This window comes from Pristiophorus japonicus, chromosome 10 (genome assembly GCF_044704955.1).
Source record: "Pristiophorus japonicus isolate sPriJap1 chromosome 10, sPriJap1.hap1, whole genome shotgun sequence".
In the NCBI taxonomy this organism is placed as follows: Eukaryota; Metazoa; Chordata; class Chondrichthyes; family Pristiophoridae; genus Pristiophorus; species Pristiophorus japonicus.
In genome coordinates, this window is record NC_091986.1 from 28,093,118 (window position 1) to 28,114,311 (window position 21,194).

Consider the following 21,194-nt stretch of genomic DNA (forward strand, 5'->3'; position numbering starts at 1 on the left):
GCAGTGGGGGGGGGGGGGGGGGTAGGAAGCTGTTCCAGACAGCGGGCAGGGGGTGGGGGGGGAAGGAGACAGTGAGAAGGCTGCAGGAAGCCTCACAAGTTGAGCAGCCATTCCCGATGGCGGGGGGGGGGGAGGCCGTCGGGAAATGGCTGCCTCAACATTCTGAGGCTTCCTGCAGCCTTCTCACTGCTGCAGGAAGCCCCAGTGCTGATGTGCTGATGGCAATGTGCTTTTATTAAAAAATGTTCAAAAATTAAACAGCTACAAAGAACTACAAAAATGGCCGAGTGCCAATGTTTCCTTCACACTGCGCGTGCGCGAACGCTCCGACGCGCACGCGCATGGTTGCCGGCAGGAAAAAAACTAATTTAAATGGTACCCGCCCCCTCCCACTTACAAAGTCGGCGCGAGTGGTAGGCTCCGCCCCCCTGGGCGCCGCGCCAAGCAGACATGGAGCTGCAGGGCGCTCCAGAATCGCGCGTTTTTTTTCCTGCGCCGTTTTCGGCGCGAGAAACGGGCGCCCAGCTCGGAGGGGCGCCCGTTTTGTAGCGTGTGGAAACTTGGGCCCATAGAAACTAATATGAATACTTGTGTAATGCTTACACACGGGCTCCATATCCCTTCCCTGACTGATAGGCAACATCATCACTGCTCTGGCATTCTCAACCATAACAATATCTAGGAGTGAGGCAGGGAAAGGCGAAGGTGGTTGTCTTCTGTGTTTAAAAGAAATGAAGCAATGGACAGTGAGTAATTGTTCCATGCTCAACCTAAGCCAGCAACTTCTGGTGAGCTCAATTTGGCTTAGATTAGTGATCCCCAAATCCTCCAAGTATAACTTACAAGCAAAGTGCAAAATATCAAATATTCCAATCGTTTCTCCCATTTAGTGGGTTGGCCTACATTTAGGAGGCAGCAACATAACATATCCTAGCAATACTTGATATCACCATAAACTAAAACATATGGCATATTTTTCGACTCTTGTCATATTTGACCTTAATTAGCAGACATAATTAAAGCAGCGAGGTTAGCCTATAACAGTTCCCGTTGATACAGGTGCCACTCCAAGTGTTGGAACAGCAGGGTGTATTTTTCACCTGAGGCTGTTGTTTCTATGTACAAAAGAAACTAAAAACAAAATTGCCATCAGCAGGGAGGGAACGATGGCCCACTGGACTGTATTTTTGTTCATTCTTTCGCTGCAGAAGGTGACAACCTTCGGATGATGCCGAGAACATATCCATTCTGCACGAGTAATAATTGTTATTCTTAATGTCACACGAGCACAGAAGAACTGCGATCTCAAAAGAGAGGAATACGCTTCCTTTTTAACAGTTAGCAGCCATTGCTTCTCAAAGCACGCGGAGTAAGAAGTCCTCACTCCCATTTTCCAAATTTGATTTGAAATAATTCATTTAAGGAACAAAAAATGATGGTGCTGGTTTAAGTATCCTTACAGGGACTGGAATCCATTCTAACTTTTTGTTTTGAACATAGAGGCTAAAAAAAGTACCTAGCATAGATCTCAGACCATCCTTGCAAGTAACACGGATCTCTTTGGGTGTGTTAGAAGGAAAATATTCAGCTGCAGAAAGGAAACGCCCAGCCTAGTTCGAGGCTGACATGGGCCTTAAATCTCAACACACCTAGTCATGCAAACTGTGCAGAGGGTGAATGGAGCCAAAATTCTAATACAGGTTTTTAAACCAGGAGCAAATTGCCTTTCTATAATAGCTGTTCAAGGCACAAGAATCTTGAAGTGGGATAGGTTGGCAACCTTTTTGACACTTTTGACCATCTTGTTTTTCTCTGGTGTTGGTGAAATCACAAACAAGATGGTTTTACCAATACTTTACAGATGGGAAATATTCTTGTTAAGCTTCGGGGTGTTGATCAGAATCGATGATGGATTATGAGGCGTTCTTTCTCTTTTTCATATACAGTTGGGTAATTAGAGGATTTGTGTAGCACACCGTCGAATGTCTTTAGAAACAGAATAGTGCCTACCAGGTCACAATTTATAGTACCATCAAAATGCTTGTGCAGAAATTCTATATAATTGTTTGAAGAAACTGTTGTGGTTTAATCTCTAGGATGGTGCAGAGAATTCAACAGACACCAGCTTATTCCTTGCAAGAACCCTTGATGTATAAATGGCAGCCAGGCTAATTTGTCTGGAACTAGTACAATGCAGGCATATCATAAATCTTCACAATTGAGATGTTTTTAGGCCATTTCAAAGGTATTGTTTCTGTAGAGGTTTCTATGAAGATTCTGAAGTTCTATTTTAAGTGGATATTGTGGCTCAAGTGGTTTAGCTCTTAATTCCCAACCATCTCCTGGATTTGATATAGGGCTATTGAGACTGGAGTTACCACCATTGTCTGCACGATTTTGTTGTGATAATCTGCCAAGGTATGGGGTCATTCCTGGCTGCCACTGGGGACATTAACATAAGCCAACAGCTGTGCACAGCTGCAAGAAATAAATCACAGTTGTTGGAGGCTAGGAGAGACAGCCCTCACTAAATCTGGCATGCTATGACTTTTGAAGCATCCATGCACTACCCTCAGGATCTCTGCTTTGAGGACCACCACTGCAGATGCCCCTGGAATTGGAGACACTCCAGGGTGGAGTGCAGATCTGCAAAGCCATCTAGCAAGGGTAGCGTACATGCAGGTGGGTATTGGACCCTCCCACTTAACCTACCATCAGAAGAGGCTGTGTCCTACGGCTGCCAAGCATGCCTCACTTGCCATCAACCTGTTCCACCTCATATTCCGCCCTGGTTCGCTCTGTGTCATCCAGTGCATTCCATTCTGGCTCACTCTCTAATTTCCTGAGGCGGATGCCTTCCGGGTTGGTGCTTAGGAGGGATAACCCCATTCCCCAGCTACTCGCTAGAATCTGCAAAGCGCTCCTTCTCATCGGGGTGAAAAGTGTCAGGTTTAAGGCCCACCACGTATTTCTGATCTGTCTTGAATATTATGGGCCGAATTCTGCTTGAAAAAAATTAAGAAATACCTTTAGTTGCCATGAGGGGCAGTCAAGCCCAGGTATCAACATGAAGCCCATAATGTGGGGGAGGAATGACAGGTGCATTGTATCCAGCAATTAGGTTCTCCGTGAGGTTCTAGTGGGGTGATTGCATGCAAGGATGTTAGTAATGGATATAAAGAGCATTGCTGGTAAGCAATTCAAGCAATTCAAGTGGGCAAATGCATGGCAGATGCATTATAATGTAGATAAATGTGAGGTTATCCTCTTTGTTGGCAAAAACAGGAAGGCAGAATATTATCTGAATGGTGACAGATTAGGAAAAGGGAGGTGCAACGAGACCTGGGTGTCATGGTACATCAGTCATTGAAAGTTGGCATGCAGGTACAGCAGGCGGTGAAGAAGGCAAATGGCATGTTGGTCTTCATAGCTAGGGGATTTGAGTATAGGAGCAGGGAGGTCTTACTGCAGTTGTACAGGGCCTTGGTGAGACCACACCTTGAATATTGTGTACAGTTTTGGTCTCCTAATCTGAGGAAGGACATTCTTGCTATTGAGGGAGTGTAGCAAAGGTTCACCAAACTGATTCCCGGGATGGCAAGACTGACATATGAAGAAAGACTGGATCAACTAGGCTTATATTCACTGGAATTTAGAAGAATGAGAGGGGATCTCATAGAAACATATAAAATTCTGATGGGATTGGACAGGTTAGATGCAGGAAGAATGTTCCCGATGTTGGGGAAGTCCAGAACCAGGGGTCACAGTCTAAGGATAAGGGGTAAGCCATTTAGGACCGAGATGAGGAAAAACTTTGTCACTCAGAGAATTGTGAACCTGTGGAATTGTCTATCACAGAAAGTTGTTAAGGCCAGTTCGTTAGATATATTCAAAAGGGAGTTAGATGTGGCTCTTGCGGCTAAAGGGATCAAAGGGTATGGAGAGAAAGCAGGAAAGGGGTACTGAAGTTGCATGATCAGCTATGATCATATTGAATGGTGGTGCAGGCTCAAAGGGCCGAATGGCCTACTCCTGCACCTATTTTCTATGTTTCTAATACAGGGTGAGAGGGGGTTATTATAAATGGCTGACATGCTTAGTATAATGTATTTTTGTAAGATGCGACTGACTCTTCTCGCCTGTTCTGGTAATGTCATTAAACTTTTTTCAGCGCTAAATTGTAATATGTTTGTTGGTCATATTGGCACTCACTGTCCTGGTTACATTCTGTCACTGAGCTGTGCTGCTTTTCCTGGGACTGCTGTCACTCTGACCCAAACAGTGTCCCCTCCTCTGCCTAATTTGGTGAAGAAGCAATTCTACATCTTCACCCATGAATCACGAGGATCACTACCCTGCTGAAGATCTTCTTTAAATAGAAACATTTGAAATGTGCTGTTTTGGATGAGGTGATCACTTTTAATCTGCTGCACACCGTTCAATCCTGCGATGGCACCTAGTTCCTAGTTTTCAAATGATCAAGCTCCCAGTCAGAAGCATACATACCTGCAGGAACTTTCCATGAGTGATGAAATTAGGGCTGAATCTGAATACAATGCAGAGTTGCAAAACAGATGCTATAGCACAAACGCTGGTGGGAAGCTGTAATTACAGCCCGAGTCGTTTACATAGGCAGTTCCATTATAAATGTGGCCGTGGTATTTAAAATGGAAAAAGCTGAAACAAAAATGTGACAACAAGTAGTAAGGTTTTGTATGCAGGGAATACGTATTGACATAAGATTGTTACTATATTATAGATATATAACCTTATTCTGTGAGAGAGTTTTAAATCCTAGGGGTTGACAGTAAATCCTGCTTAAACTTGCACAATTTTCTGAGCTTATCATGAACATTTAACTGACTTGCTGGGTGCCATTCGTGAGTGATTCTAGAACTCTATCAAATATATGATTGTAATTGTCTGTCCTCCCATAGTCTGCAGATCAATAACCCTGCAAAGTTAAAAGGTATCAGTTTATCTGTGCAGCAGCATTTTGAACTCTACAAGATTGGAGCATAAATGTTTAATGTGTCAGAGCAGAGCATGCATTGTGTAATATAACAGCAACTGGGTACTATACAATCAGCGTAAGTACCCTGGTTAACAACACTTTAAACATTAAGGGGGAGAAATTCAGTTGGATAGCACCCGTCATGAAGGGCGATACAGGGGCGCCAAAGGGTTTGCAGTCGTGAGCGGTGACATTCGCGCCACTCGGCAAATTCAGTGTTTTGGTACCAGCAGCGCTAAGGAGCAACGCCTGGGAGCGTGGAGCTGGTGTGCAACACCCCCGGTATCGACACGGATGCAACATTTGGTTTGCGCTGTACCCGTTGCGCCCCGCAGTGACCCCGCCAGAGAAAGCTGCCGTGTAGAGCTGTCCCGGGGCACTAAGGGAAGAAATAATTGTATGAGGTAAGTGTGATTGACTTTTCTTTTGCGATTTAGCTTTATTTGGGGTGGGTAATGTATCGGGAATGTTTTTTGTGCCTTTTGTTCCGATTTTGTTTTTTTGCACGGAGGCCTCACTTAGGTCGCTATGAAGCCGGCTCTTTAGCTCGAGATATTCCGTTGTGCACCTGGTCTAGCACCCTAAGAGAAGTATGGAACGTTTCCCTTAGTGCTCCACTCCGCTCTTAAGGTGCAGCCACTGAATTTTGTTGTTCCCGTCACTAAAACATTTCCGCTGCTAAATGTAGCGACTGCCGGCATTAGCGCCTTCGGAACCCTCCAACAAAATTTCTTGCCCTAGAACTCCAAACTCAAATCACATTTTTGATATTCAGTTCACGGAAAAACCTTGCCGATTTTTGCGTTACAAATACTTGCACAAAAAGTCATTCTAAAAGCCAATACCTATTTTTTTCAAATCCTAAATTAGAGATAAAATGGCTGATGTTTTCTGATTGTAACGCCGATAGCAGCCCATTCATCTAGAACAGGTTACCTTGAGCGTTATGATGACAAAACTAAGGCTAAACTATTAAAACACCATTAGTTGCAAGCTGTCTGCAACAACAACTTGCATTAATATAGCACCTTAAATGCAGTAAACCGTCCCAAGATGCTTCACGGGAGCGATTATCAAACAAACTTTGACACTGCACCACATAAAGAGATATTAGGACAGTTGACCAAAAGTTTGGTCACAGGAGATGATAAGGAGCATCTTAAAGGAGGAAAGAGAGGTAAAGAAATGGAGAGGTTTAGGGAAGGAATTCTAGAGCTTAGGGTCCAGACAGCTGAAGGCCCAGATGTTAATAGTGGAGTGATGGAAATCGAGAATGCAAAACAGGCCAGAATTTGAAGAGCCCAGAGATCTCAGAGAGTTGTTGGGCTAGAGAAGGTTATAGAGCTAGGGAGGAGCGAGACCTAGGTGTAAAGCTAGCTGAGACAGCTTGTTTCAAATGGTGGCTATTTTCATGAGCAATAGGCTGATGATGTGAGAATCAATGTGCTTAGGTGAATGTCTAACCCATCAGAAGCTGTGAATGTATACACTTAAATTGGATGTGCTTTTAACCAGAATATTTAAGATTGACTTAATGGCATAAGCCATTTAACTGGTATGTGTATTTAATTCATCATTGCTTAAGTGGGTATCACTACTGCTCTGTCGAACATCAGCTTGGTGCTGGGTTTGAGATCCTGGTCTTCGAACATTGTTTTCCTCAGGCAGTCGAAGGCTGCACTGGCACACTGAAGGCGGTGTTGGACTTTGTCATCGATGTCTGTCCTTGCTAATAATAGGCTTCCAAGGTATGGGAAGTGGTCCACATTATCCAAGGTCTCGTCATAGATCTTGATAATCGGGGGGCAGTACTGTGTGGCGGGGGCAGGTTGGTAGAGAACCTTTGACTTACAGATGTTAAATATAAGTCCCAGATTCTCGTACGCTTCAGTGAAGGTGTCAACAATGGTTTGGAGTTCGGCCTCCGAATGTGCACAAAAGCAAGTGTCATTTGCATATTGTAATTCAATGACAGCTTGGAATAACCTTGGATCTGGACTGGAGGCGTCGGAGGTGGAACAATTTCCCGTTTGTCCTGTAGATTAACTCCACTGCAGCAGGGAGCTTGTTAAAGGTATGAAGCATTGCAACGAGGAAGATTGAGAAGAGCGTTGGTGCGATGACAGAGCCTTGCTTGACCCTGGTCTGCAATGGTATTGGGTCTGTGGTGGATCCGTTGGTAAGAATCGCAGCTTGCATGTCATCGTGAAGCAGGCAGAGGATGGTGACAAATGTTTTAGGACAGCCGACTTTGAGAAGGACACAACATAATCCATCATGGTTGACAGTGTCGAAGGCCTTTGTGAGGTCCAAGAAGGCCATGTACAGAGGTTGGTGCTGCTCCCTATATTTTTCTTGGATTTGGCGTGCGGTGAAGATCATATCCATTGTGCCCCTTAGTTGTCAAAATCTGCATTGTGACTCTGGGAGGAGCTCTTCAGCCACTGGGAGGAGACGATTGAGGATGCTACAGAGTTATGGACTATGTTCAATAGGCATCTCAAAGCACTGGAGAAGTACAGGGTATCACCAACGCTGCTACCACAAAATCCTGCAAAATCTTTGGCAGGATAGGCTCACCAACTTCAGCGTTCTCTCTCAGGTCAACATCCCCAACATCGAGGCATTGACCACACTTGCTCAGCTCCGATGGATGGGCCAGATTGTCCCGATACTAGACTCCCGAAACAAGCACTCTACTCTGAGCTACGTCACAGCAAGCGAGTCCCAGTAGGGCAGAGAAAATGCTTCAAGGACACCCTCAAAGCCTCCTTTTAAAAATGCAACATCGCCACCGACTCTTGGGAATCCCTGGCCCAAGAGCGGGCAGGGAAGTGGACCTGAGTCCATGATCGGATCAGCCATGATCGTATTAAATGGCGGAGCAGGCTCGAGGGGCCGTATGGCCTATTCCTGCTTCCTGTTTCTTATGTTCTTATGTAAGATCACTCAAAGTGGAGGAGAAGCATTCGAGAAAGCACCGAACACTTTGAGTCTCTTCGTCGGGAGCAAGTGGAAGCCAAGTACAAACAGCGGAAGGAGCGTACGACAAATTAAGCACCCCTCCCACACGTCCTTCCCACCACCCATCTACCCCACCCGTGACAGAGACTGTAGGTCCCACATTGGTCTCATCAGTCACCTTAAAACTCATATTAGTGTAGAAGTAAGTCATCCTCGACTTTGGAGGACTGCGTAAGAGAGAAAGAAGAGAGACTTAAGTGGGCTTCTCTGTGAGCACTGCAAGAACTACTTGAAATATTTAATTCATGTATTAGTTTGAAAATGTGGATCATAGTTGATCCCACAAAATTATGTGTGTGTAATTTGAAAGCCAATATATCAAAACCAGTATATCAATTTAACAGCGCAAAGGCATCACTAAAGACTGGCCTATTTATTTTTTACAGACTTCTTTCTGCCCAGTTGCATGAACTTAATTTTCATTTCTTGAATTTCAAAGTTTCTCCCGGTGAAGAAAGTCCCTTTTAGAAAACAAACACTCATTTCTGGAGCTGCACTTTTCTGCCTTGAGTCATAACATTTATATTTATGAAGCGTGGGCAGGTCATTTGGACTAGTTAACTGCAGCTAAAGCCGAGCACAATTCTGAGGTTAATGGATTTATATTATGCTACTTTGCTTCAAAATGCCCTTTTCAAAATCAGAAATACCTTTTTGATCGTAAAGGAGAAATAATTATATTGATTTGTGTCAGGAGCTATAACACTCTGTCATAATGTGCAAGAATAGCACCAAGAAAATAGCTTGCAATCCAAATATTTTATGTGTAAAAAAAAAAGCTTCGCACTGCTTTCTAATATAATTTAAAGGTGCAGTACTTAAATTCAATTCATCGATAGTGTTTTGAGGGTGTACCATAGAATGTTTGAAGAGCTGCTGCAGCACACTTTGATTTCAAAAGAAAATCTTCTTTCGATACAAGTCTGCATTTATTGTCCATCACTAGTTACCCTGAGAAGTTTGTGGTGGGCTAATAATTGCTATTATAGCTGGGGCACTTGCTAGGCTACTTCAAAGGACATTAAGAGTCAACCACATAGAATGGGACTGAAGTTAACTGTAGGTCTGACCACCACCAACAACAACTTATATTTATATAGCACCTTCAACATAGTAAAACATGCCAAGGTGCTTCACAGGAGTGTGATAAGACAAAAAAAAATAATTTGAAAGGAAAAGAAATTACGGCAGATGATCAAAAGCTTGTTCAAAGAGGTAGGATTTTAGGAGTGTCTTAAAGGTAGAAAAGCAGAGAGGTTTAGGGAGGGAGTTCCAGAGCTTAGGGCTCAGGCAGCTGAAGACACAGCTGCCGATGGTTGAGCAGTTATAATCAGGGATGCTCAAGAGGGCCAAATTTGAGGAGCACAGACATCTCAGGGGGGTTGTGAGGCTGAAGGAGATTAGAGATAGGGAAGGGTGAGGCTATGGAGGGATTTGTAAGAAGGATGAGAATATTGAAATCGAGGCATTGCTTAACCAGGAGCCAATGTAGGTCAGAGAGCACAGGGATGATGGGTAAACGGGACTTGGTGTGAGTTAAAACATGGGCTGCTGAGTTTTGGATGATCTCAAGTTTACATAGCGTAGAATGTGGGAGGCCAGCCAGGAGTGCATTGGAATAATGAAGTCTAGAGGTAACAAAGGCTTGGATGAGGGCTTCAGCAGCAGATGAGCTGAGGCAGGGATGGAGACAGGCGATGTTACAGAGGGGGAAATAGGCGACCAGAAATGGATGACAAATTACCTTCTCTGCAGAACATTAGTGAACCAGTTGGGTTGTTTTGACAATCTGGCACCTTTCATGGCCGTTTATTTTCTGGTACCAACCCAGATATTACTAGATGTACTGAATTCTGTTAAAAAAGGAAAGAAAGAAAGATTTGCATTTATATAGCGCCTTTCACAACCTCAGGATGTCACAAAGCATTTTAGAGCCAATGAAGTACTCTTGAAGTTTAGTCACTGTCATAATGTGGGAAATGCAGCAACCAATTGGTGCACAGCAAGCTCCCACAAACAGCAATGTGATAATGACCAGATCATCTGTTTTTTTAGTGATGTTGATTGAGGGATAAATATTGGCCAAGGCACTTGGGATAACTCCCCTACTCTTCTTCAAAATGTAATACCAACGGATCTTTTACATCTACCTGAGAGCGCAGATGGGATCTCGATTTAATGTCTCATCTGAAAGTGACAGTGCAAAGGAGGGTAAATGGAGTTAAGATACAGATCAGTCATGTTCTAATTGAATGGTGGAACAGGCTCAAGGGACTGAATAGCCTACTCCTGTTCCTATGTTCTTGCCTGCAACTTAGCTTGGTGGGATTTGAACTCACGAACTCTGGGTTTCTATTATACTGGTCCTTAGGAGAAGAGTGTGGGGCAAGGAGAGACTTAACAAAAGAGTTAGGGACTGAGAGATACTAAGACTACAATGAAAGGCTGTGAAACCCTCACAGAGATAGAGAAAATAAATATACAGGGTGGAAGCTAGACAGAGAGATGACAGTGGGAGAAAAGAGCGATAGATACAGGGAGGAAGACAATTAAAAGAATAGTCTGAAGACCACCAAAGGAGGTCAGCTGATGATTGATAAGACATTAGCTGTAGAATCACAATGTTCATGATTCTACCACCTAGAATGCCAAATTTAAGAATATGAAAAAAAACTAACTTGCTAAAATTTCTTCAAGCTAACAATGTACAGTATAATATACTTTTCAGAAATTAAATTGATAACATAATGGCAGATTTGTAGTTTATTGCTGTTTTGGATGGATAACCTTTGGTTAAGCAACGCCTCGATTTCAAAATTTTCATCCTTGTTTTAAATCTCTCCATGGCCTCGCCCCTCCCTATCTCTGTAATCTCCTCCAGCCCCACAACTCCCGAGATGTCTGTGCTTCTCTATTTCTGCCCTCTTGAGCATCCCTGATTATAATCGCTCCACCATTGGTGGCCGTACCTTCTGTTGCCTAGGCCCTAAGCTCTGGAATTCCCTCCCTAAACCTCTCCGCCTCTCTACCTCTCTTTCCTTCTTTAAGACGCTCCTTAAAGCCTACCTCCCTGCCCTAATTTCTTCTTATGTGGCTCGGTGTCAAATATTTGTCTCATTATAGTCCTGTGAAGCATCTTGGGATGTTTCACTATATGAACAGTGCTTATATAAATACAAGTTCTTCTTGTTGTTGTTGAAACTTGTATGTTGTATTTATCATTCCAATTCCATATACTGCAAATTGTCCTTTTGAAGCAGAGCTTCAGTTTACACTTCAGGAATGTTCACTCCTGGTGTGATATCACCACTTTGTTGAAATCCTGACCCTCAATTGTTTTGTTTACATTTTATCTATATACAGTATTATGCCTTTTTAAAAGGATAAAGAACTAATGGGGGCATGGCAAAGGGAGGGTTACACCATGTTGAACTGTTCCTTGGAACTTGGAAACAATGTAGAGAAGTGTTATATTCCCCGAGACTGATGTCCCTCCCTTTGATCAGAGCAAGAAGGTTAGTGATAGAAGGAAAGTTAAGTAGTAATGGTTATCAAGTCTTATTTAGGAAACAGTCCTGCGTTCCAAGGACATCATGGATGTCCACATTTGGTTGTTTTCAAATATTTATCAAAAGAAAAAAAGGTTTTGTTTGACAACTATGCACAATGTAGTAAAAAGGAAAGACGTTATTTAATACATGGATTACTTCTATTTTATCACCTATCAATTGAAAACAAATGTTATCCTGTGTTTTTAACAGTGAAGTCGATTAAAAATATTCTCTACTTGAGCAGAATAGCCATATTGCGATTATTCACATATAATAGAGTATTTGCTAAACCGAATCGGGGACACACAACAAAGAAGCCAGAATGTGTTTTAAGAAAACCAGCATGACAGCTTTGTTGCTTCTGCTCGTGGAATACATGTAAAGACAGCGCCATTTTCACTTTACATTGAATCTTCAATCTTGCGTATGTTCTGGTAATAGTGCTGTACCATTTATACTCGTCCTCGAATATCCTAACTTTTTATTTCTCAATTATAAATCTGTTCCAGATTAGACTGAGATTTTCCACACAAGGTGTGAAACACCTTCTGTCTCTGTTCAAAATCCTCCATGGCCTTGCCCCTCCCTATCTCTGTAATCTCCTCCAGCCTTACAATCCTCCGTGAACTCTGCATTCCTCCAATTCTGACCTCTTCTGACCCCGACTTCCTCCCATCATTTGCGGCCGTACCTTCATCTGTCCGGGACTTAAGCTCTGGATTTCCCTCCCTAAACCTCTCCGCCTATCCACCTCTCTACCTCACACTCCTCATTTAAGACACTCCTTAAAACCTACCTCTTTGACCAAGCTTTTGGTCACCTGCCCGAGGGGCCAAAATTGCCTTCGACCCGAAACGGGGGGCACGCACCCCATTTCAATAGTTTTAATTGCAGCTGTGGTTGAGGTCGACTCTTGAGCAAAATTTCCGCTCTTTGATGTTTTTTTTATATTTGGATCGGAAGTCGCTTTTAATGGGGGCAGTTATGTGGCAGTGGCTGAAGTTGGGGACGATGTGGAGTGGTCACATCACCACTGCTCTCCCTTCACTTAAAGGGGAGAGCCTCCGTGATTTTAAAAATTCGGTTCACTGGGCCACCAGGGAGGGTATCGGCCGGGCCGCCATCGGGCAGCCTGACTGCCCCTCTTGGGTGCGACCCCAGGGGCATAATTGTCGGGCCGACATGACAGTCGGCTGACAAAGAAAAACATGGCGGCAGCGACAGTGCGTCCTCCCCTTTCAGGGAAGTCGCACCACCATTGAAGGAGGCCTCAGCCTCACTGGACCACCGAGGAAAAAAACAGGTTTTGGCACCGCACCGCGGGAGGAAGATTTTCACGCCAGGATTTCGCCGTCGAGCGAGTAGATCGACGGTGCACACTGTGATGACATACTTAATACGGACCAGCAGCAGCGGAGCGGTAGTCGGGGGGAGCGGGTCACCACTGGGATAACACGGGAACGGAATTTTGATAATGGCGGCCATTACACGAAAAGTCGGCGTTCATCGCACTCCGCAGCGTGGCCACTGCTTTTCGGTGTTGAGGCCTTAAGGAAAGGGGCAATTTCATCCCCGTAATGTCGTCTTCTTTGGCTTGGTGTCAATTTTTTTGTCTGATTACGATCTTGTGAAGCATCTTGGGACATTTTACTCTGTTAAAGGTGCTATATAAATGCAAGTTTCTGCTGAACAGGAGAAATAATTGTACACTAATGGATTAATAGGTAAATGCAGCATTTGGTGCGGTACTGAGCCATACAGACATGGAAAGTTGCATGTTCAATCCTTAATCTGTGCTAATCGTAGCCAGGCTAGTGGTGGGGGTTATATAGTTAGCACTAGGGCTAGGGAGAGGAAAATCAGACAGGGTTTTTACACTTGATTAGCAATGATGTTAGATAAAGAGTGCAAAGGGCTCTGTTATCATGCCCCCCTTGACTGACTAGCTAGCTGATACCCTCTGGCTGGGCTCACCCATGAAGAATGGCCAATTGAGAGACGTAATGAAGTGCTGCCAGCACCCTTTGAATTCTACCCCATCGTGAATCACTGCCTCCAGGCCCAGAAAGAGTGAAAATAGGGATAAAAAGTTTGGCAAGATCATTTTAATTGACTTAGAGGAAAGAGCCGGGCATCATTTATGTCGTCATGTCATGAAGGGGTGGCAGGATGATGCAATTTGACAAAATTTACATCATATCATGTTGCACTTGTACATAAAATTAAGGAGAAAAGCTGTCTACTGAGTTTGAGTCAGGAGTGTGATGGAATATTTGCAACAATACTGAAAAATCCAGGACAGAGCAGGTTGCTTGATCAGTGGCCCTGTAGTCAGTCGACTCACTATCCATCCCTCTACCACCGGCGCATGGTTGCTGCAGTATGTGCTATCAACAGGATGCACTGCAGCAACTCGCCAAGATTATGCTGACAGCACCTCCTTCCCCTGTGACTTCTACCACCACAAGGGACAAGAGCAGCAAGGGTTAGGGGACGCTATCACCTTGAAATCGCACACCATCCTAATATCGCCGTTCCTTTATTATCACCGGGTCAGAATTCTACCTAACACCATTGTGGGAACAGCATTATCACATGGACGGCACCACTTTCTTAGGGCAGCTAGGGATGGGCCATTAATGCGGCCTTACCAACGTAAATATCTCAAGATGTTTTGTTGACTGGCTATAATATTAGACAAAACATTTAACAGGATCATTTATGAATCTGTGCTCCTGATGCAAAGTTAAATAGATGGAACACCCTGTAAGACCTGCTGATCTCTGCCCTCTGACCTCCCTGTCTGGCCGAAGCTGTGGGCTAGGAGGGCAAATTCATAAATTACACGCTTTAATGTGGATTCCAAATGGAGCAGCAATATTACCGACCGCATGAAATATTCAGCCAAAGTGAAATATTCACCTTATGACACGAATCCGTGACTGCCAGGAACGGAACTGAAGGGGGAGCATTGCAGAAACTTCAGAATTGATAGCTGGGACAAAAGGTGGGGGCACTATTGTGTTCAGAATGGAGGCAAAAGAACAAAAGAAGAGTGGGCTTCAAAGGATAGTCAAGGGGGAAATAAGCTGTACATTTATGGCTGTGAAACTCCATCCAAGTCAGGCAGAAAGGATGTGTTAAGAGCTGGAGCAAATGGTACATTGATAGCTGAGGAGATATGGGAAAATAGAAGGAGGCTATGAAGAAGGGGAAGGAAATTAATAAAAGAAATTCCTCAGAAATGGAACCTCAGCAACAGAAAGACAAGAAGGGAGAAAAAATAGGAGTGAGGTTTGAATAGGAACTACCCTGATGCAGTGAATCACCGCTGCTACAATAGTATTTTCCTGTGAAGCTGTCATTTTATTCATCATATACATTTAATCCTCCATCAACATAACATATTGGCCCTGAAATTCCGATGTCCTGGGTCCATACAAAGTTTGTACGAACCCGGGAAGGCATCGGAAAAGCCGGGTTTTGGCACGCAATGCGATGCGCTGAAAACCGGCTTTTCCGATCTGTCAAGTTTCTGGCTTGACAGATCCAATGCATATCGGGAGTGAGGACACTTGCAGAGAGAGCAAGATTTCCGATATTTACGAATATCTTGCCCTGCAAATGTTCTTTAAAATCTTGCGCCTGAAAAAGCAGGTGTATAGCCTACTTTCACAGGCGCAAGTGTTTAAAAATATGCAGAAACATTTAAAAATAAAGTTATAAAAACACATTTTATTTAAATGTCTGGTCACTTTGAAGCATGGATGTGTTATTTTTATGGCAGGGGGAGAGTAAATGCAAGTTCATTAAATCATCCATACTTTTGAGGTCAGCAATGGGTCATTGAAGGGCAGGTTTTCCTGCACTGCCCTGTCGCCTTGTATTGATCAGTCAGCCATTCATTTCAGCTTGGCTTGACGCTGTCCCACAGTAGCTATGATTGCATCAGTCAGCCCTGATTGCCATCTGGGGCTTGCCAATTTCAGTTGGCAGTGAGCGCAGTCTGTTCACACAAAAGACAAGCAAGGAATACATTCTTGTATGCAGCACACACAGCAGTTAAGGGGGAGGGGGCAGGTGTATCATCTATAGTTGGCTGAATGCATCTGGGCACTGCAAAGGGAGCATATTGCTGTTCTGTGTACAGCAGATCAAGACTGATGGGAGGGAGTAGTCGAGCATGGCATTAAAATCCCCAGCGCCTTCATTGATTGACAGGTGCAGCCATTGGTGAGTGGCCAGCAAATATGCCTGAAAGGTGAATGCACTGAAACGAACAGAAGCAGAGATTCTAATGCCATTTGCCATCAGCAGTTGGGAGTATGTTTAGGACTAGTCGCAACTGTGCAAATAATATTACCTCGCAGTGTAATGCGGTTCTCCACAGACAGACAACCTCTATTTAAACTGGTTCGAACTGAGCATCAGTAATTACTGACTGGCCACCTCTTCTGACCATTACAGCACCACAAGATGTTAGTATGCTTCCATATTAACATATTTTCCTTTCTCATATTGGTGAAAGTATAGGAACTCTTCAAATATTATTCAAGCTGCAGTGATGTCTGTACTTCAGGAGTCTTTAGAACCCTAATTTAAAATTTATAGAATGGAAGAAATTACTAGAATTGAACATGAATCATTTTTAATTTCTTTGTTTTTTTTCCACAATTATCAGCCATTTTTAACGTCTTTTTCAACTATTTATCCACCGATTGTTTAAAAGTGTTTATGTATTCTGCTTCCACCATTGTTTCTATCAAGGCACTTCATGGCCCAACAAATCACCTCTCTCTTCTTTCATTCCAAATATAATTTGGCCGCCTCACATGGTTGGGCCGAGGAAATAGTCACAGCTAATACCCCCAGTGATGTAACCAGCACTCACTATTTAGGCAAAAAATATGCTCATTGGATATATTTTAGAAAAAAAAGGTGTTAGAAGATGCTGGTTATTTGTACAATGCAACATATGTAGCACACCAGGTCCCATATAGAGGTGGTCGGGGTTGGGGAGGTAGGGGCCGGGTGGGATTCAGTAGTTTGGCCCAAAGCCCCTTTTAGGTCATTAGAAACTCCTAGGAGGCCATACTGGCCTCAGATGATTTTCAGGCAGCCCCACAAATAGGCATTTGACGACCTTGCATAGGCTAATGAGGGGCCTAACACCTGACCAAGGACCCCTCTGGGAAATCGGGCTGCCCTGAATGTTAGGCATGGCTACGGCCTAGCAAATGGCCGTCGCCAAAAAGGTATGTTTTTCATTTTTTTTTAAATTTTCGTGGAGCAAGGCGGAGCAGGAGTTCTCCTCCTCACTCCACAGCATTCCTGCCCACCACGATTGCCCCCCCTGCCACCCTCCCTGGAAATTAATGGAGGGGTCACCCGCTGCCAGCGAGGCAAGCGACCCGTATTTAGATAGATGAAATGGGTGAGCTGCCTGTGGAAGCCCGGCAGGTAGCGGAAGTTCACCAGAACTATTAACTATTGAAATGAAGCCCATGACTCAATTTGGGCCACTCTCGGGCCTCCCGACTGAGTTGCTCGCTGCCTGTGGAGCGCCGATTCTGGGTCCAATAATGAATTTCCACCCGTTTGTCGTCTTAAACTTTGTGTGGTTGTTATGTCTACCAGTGCTGTTGGGGACAGATGTATCTGCAATAAGTAGGTTGGTGAGAGTGAGGTCAGGCTGGTTGCTCCTTTACATTGGTCCTTTTTCTATCTGACACTACCCACTTGGTCAGCTACGTCCTTGTTGGTCAATGGTGGTATGACTGAGCCACTCTTGCTGGTGGACATTGAAATCTGCACCCAGTGTACACACTGTCCCCTTGATTCCCTCAATGCATCCTCCACGTGGTTGGGGGTTGAGGGGTTGGAGTTGGTAGGGTGGTAATCAGGAGGTTTCCTTATTTTTTTTGATGTTAAGTCATAATACTTCATGGGGTCCTGAGTCAATGTTGAGGGCTCCCAGGGCCAAGCCTACCTGAATGTTCACCACTGTGCTCCCATTTCTGGTGGGCCTATCCTGTCGATGGGCTAGGAAACGCCCAGAAATGGTGATGGAAGAGTCTAGATTGTTGGCTGATAGATATGATTCAGTGAGTATGGCTATATCAGTAAGTATGACTATTTTTGGCTGTTGCTTTACTAGTCTGTGGGATAATTGTCCTAACTTGCACAGCAGTGCCCAAATGTTAGTGAGGAGGGCATTGCAGAGTTGACAGGGGTGTGATTGCCTCAGTCTTGTCCTGATTGGATGCCTGGGTTATTGTTGATAGATCCCGGCTTTGGATCTACTCATTACCTGAGGACTGTACTGAATTCTTGGAGCTATCTTCAATAACTGCACCATGCCTTAGCCTCTAAACAGTGGGGGCCCACATCATATGTTCAGACTTCAGGGGGCTAAATTCCCCAGCACCCCGATTGGGGACGATAACCAACTCTGAGCTGGACTTCCTGTGCCCGGCACGGAAGTCGTGCCTCAGCCGCGAAATTGCGGTTACTACCCTTGCAAGAAGTGGAGCACAATCTCGCGCACTCCATTTCTTGTTGGGATGAGTTCCGGGGTGCTCCTGGGGTGCGTTGGATTAGGCTTTAGGGTTTACCATCTCTTCTTTCTACAAAGAAAGAAGGAAACACTTGGATTTAGATAGCGCCTTTCACAACCTCAGGACATGCCAAAGCTGTTTACAACCAATTTGAAGTGTTGTCACTGTTTTAACGTAGGGAGTGCGGCAGCCAATTTGCGCACAGCCTGATCCGATGAACAGCAATGAGATAACTGGCGAGATAATCAGTTTTGTTTTAGTGATGTTGATTGAGGGATAAATATTGGGAGAACTTGGAATAGGGGAACTCTTTGTTCCCTGTCCAAAAAAACAATGACATTGGGCCAGAACTTGCTGAAAAAAATAACGATGTGCGCCGTTAATAACGTGCAAGTAAACCAGCACGTTCAGGGGATTACGAGATACGTGAGTTGCAAATCCAGAACTTGATGACCGATTTATGCCAGTCCGCCACTTGTTTCACCCAGACTGGATCTCGCCCTTAGCCTCCCCGTTATTGGGGCCGAAATTCAGCCTCCCAAAAACGCCTCTTACCGCCAGAAAGCGGAGGCCAAGCGGCGGAGTTCAGTGGTCGCCGATTTGCGGTTGAACGGCTGCCGCTAGCGAAATTCACCTTGGCGTATTTTCCGACGGTTCCCACTTCCGCCCCGCTGCTGACGACCGGTCCTCAGTGCATCATCAAAGGGCGCCCTGCCGATCTCCCGCACCTCCAGCCAAATTCAGCGTGAAAAATCCTCGATCCGCCGAGCAGTGGCCCCGACAGCTTTTTCTGTCGGTGCACCGTTGTCTGTGTGTGGGACTTGGCTGCACGGCGGCCATTAAAGGCGAGAGCCCACGGCCGCGGCTGCCACTTTCATTTTTTTTTACTGGCCGACTTCCTGATCGGCCAGCCAAATATGCCTCCGGGGCGAACCCCTCTTGGGTGCCAGGCTGCTGGCCCGGCCAAAATCCTCCCTGGTGGCCCAGTGGACCTAATTAAAATGTTTGCATATCTCACAGCGGCCCTCCCCTTTAAGTGAAGGGTGAGATGTGGTGACACACACTCACCATGACGTCGTCACCGCACTGCTGCTGATTGACTGCGCTGATGACTCCGTCCCACCTCCACTTCCGCCCCTCTAGTGTGCTTATCGCTCCACTTCCGCCCTCAGTCTGACCGACTTCCGGGCCGCTTCAAAAAAAAACAACAAAGAGCTGAATTTCGCGAAAGAGGCGATCTCATCCGACGTGGCGGTGAAAACACTTCAAAAACGGCCCCGCTGGATTTGCACATTAATTGTCCATTAAGCTCTAGTAATTAACAGCGCAAGTATCCTTTTAACGACGCTATAATTGTTAGTGACGGCCAATCAACCTTTCTGACCCAGAAAGGGGACAATTTAAATTGTTTAATCACATTCCTGCATGTATTAATTGTTGTTGGAGATTTTAAAAATGCCCAATTTTAAATGTTACATTTTTTTTTCTTTCCTTTCTGTCTTTTTTTTCTCTCTTAATCCAATATTTCTTTGCCTCTTTTTATTTCTCTTTCTGAACCTGATTTGACTCTAATTCCAGACACCCAGTCTAATTTACCCTTATTCGCTGTCGTTCCCCTGTTTCTTTCTCAATCCTTACATCTCATGGGTTAAGGAGATGCACTGTGGGCCGCATCGCTCACTCAGGTCCCAAATGTCCTGTTGCCCTCACCGCGCCATTATCGGCTTGTACTTCCAGTAAGTTAGGGTGCAAAGGATTTTTGAGCAAAAGGGTGTGTGAAGAAGTCTAACTAACAATGTATACCATGAGATGACTTGCTTTGGCAAGTTCCGGCCCAATATATATTGTCATCAGTGAAAAGATAGTGCTGTGGTTCAAGCACAGTAAATTGACTGAAATTATGGAAATATATTCATCCATTTAAAATTGGCACTGTTGTCATAAACTCATCAAGTGGAAATTATATCCTCCTGTGCGCCACACCCAGAGCAAGTACTGTATTGCATTTACACACTGAACTAAAAACTGGAGTCTGTTTAATGTACAAGACACACTACTAATAACCAAAATAGATTTTGTTTGCTAGATTTTCTGATTCATGCTGGGTACAGTTCCACAGAGGCTGGCAGCCATCTAGTGCCTCACCCAAGTGTCCATTCTTCATAAGCGGGGCATAGACAGTGAGTGCTAGCAGGCTATTTGACCACGGTGCATTTAGTAGCTCAGTTCCTCCATCCTGTCACACCTTGGCATCCACACATAACCACATTTCAGCAAGGTTCAGGAGGAGGCGGGACCAGAAATGTTCCAGGTTCTATCTTTGGCCACTGTTGAATAAGCGGCTCTTAAGTGTGGCTGTGGTGTTGAAAACGGCACAGATTCTGTCTGTAAGGTTCTGCAGCTTCAAGTATCGTGGTGGGTGGCAGGCAGCTCACACCTCAGCATACTTTTCACCTTCTAATGTGCAATCCCTGCTGTTTTTTTACCATTATAAATTCATTTTAATGCCTAACTTTATTCTCATGCCCCAGAGGAAGTAACAGTATATTGTGAAGTGATACATTTTGGTAGAAAGAATGAGGAGAGGATATATAAACGGTGGGGTACAATCCTAAAGGGGGTATTTGTACAGAGAGACCTGGGGTATATGTGCACAAATCCTTGAAGATGGCAGGGCAGGTTGAGAAAGCAGTTAAAAAGGCTTAGGGGATCCTGGGCTTCATAAATAGAGGTATAGAGTATAAAAGTGTGGAAATTATGATGAACCTGTAAAAAACATTGGTTCAGCCCTAACTGGAGTCATGTGTTCAATTCTGGATACCACACTTTAGGAAGGATGTGAAGGCCTTAGAGAAGGTGCAGAAAAAAGTGAGGGACTTCTATTATGTGGATAGACTGGGGAAGCTGGGGTTGTTCTCCTTGGAGTTGAGAAGATTGAGAGGAGATTTGATAGAGGTATTCAAAGTCATGGGGGGTCTGGACAGAGGAGATAGAGAGAAACTATTCCCATTGGCTGAAGGGTCGAGAGCCAGAGGATTTAAGGTGATT

General features: G+C 44.5%; 1 protein-coding gene across 2 annotated transcripts in view; it reads left to right on the plus strand.

Moving 5' to 3' along the window:
• The window catches only part of klf12b (Kruppel like factor 12b), a 245,514-nt gene that overhangs the window by 10,764 nt on the left and 213,556 nt on the right, over positions 1-21,194 (plus strand). The gene's annotated exons all lie outside the window — the stretch shown is intronic.